The sequence below is a fragment of the Taurulus bubalis genome, assembly GCF_910589615.1.
Source record: "Taurulus bubalis genome assembly, chromosome: 11".
NCBI classification, from domain to species: Eukaryota; Metazoa; Chordata; class Actinopteri; order Perciformes; family Cottidae; genus Taurulus; species Taurulus bubalis.
In genome coordinates this window covers 1,831,779-1,832,690 of record NC_136599.1, presented here as the reverse complement: position 1 = coordinate 1,832,690, position 912 = coordinate 1,831,779, and positions in this window count along the sequence as shown.

Sequence of the window (912 nt, the reverse complement as noted above, 5' to 3'; positions counted from 1 at the left end):
TAAGAGCTCATCGCCGGTCATTTATTACAGCAGTCATTTACACATTAATCCTAAAACAATACAACATGAAGAAAGAATTATTAAAAAAACATAAATGACGTCTGTCTTTTTCATTTAAATGAACAAACAAACTGTCTTTTGTATTTATTTGTATGGTTCAGTCTTTATTAAATATTGAACACTTGTTTCATGAAAAAAATAATAAGAACTAAAAATGTAATATGTTCTTCTTTTATCTTTATTTTTTATCAGTGTTCTTCTACGGTTGTTTTTATATATTTGTATTATTTGTTCCTGTTGTATTCAAATTGATGTTTCATTAAAAAAACGATGATGTTTTATTATTTATGCAGATTCTTGTCTTTGTCTTTTGGATCGTTTCATTATTTAATAAAAACAAAACACACAGATTAATATAAAAGTAACACTAGTTTTGTTTGCTTCTGTTTTCCGTGAACTCCAGGATGTCAGAGTTTGATCCATTTCCTGTTTGTGTGCCAAAGATTATGAAGAGTATTTATATTAATAACATAATTAATAAGCCACTAAAGAGTATTTATATTAATAACATAATTAATAAGCCACTAAAGAGTATTTATATTAATAATGTAGTTATTAAGCCACTAAAGAGTATTTATATTCATAATATAGTTATTAAGCTGCTAAAGAGTATTTATATTCATAATATAGTTATTAAGCTGCTAAAGAGTATTTATATTCATAATGTAGTTATTAAGCCACTAAAGAGTATTTATATTAATAATGTAGTTATTAAGCTGCTAAAGAGTATTTATATTCATAATGTAGTTATTAAGCCACTAAAGAGTATTTATATTAATAATGTAGTTATTAAGCCGCTAAAGAGTGTTTATATCAATAACATAGTTATTAAGCCGCTAAAGAGTATTTATA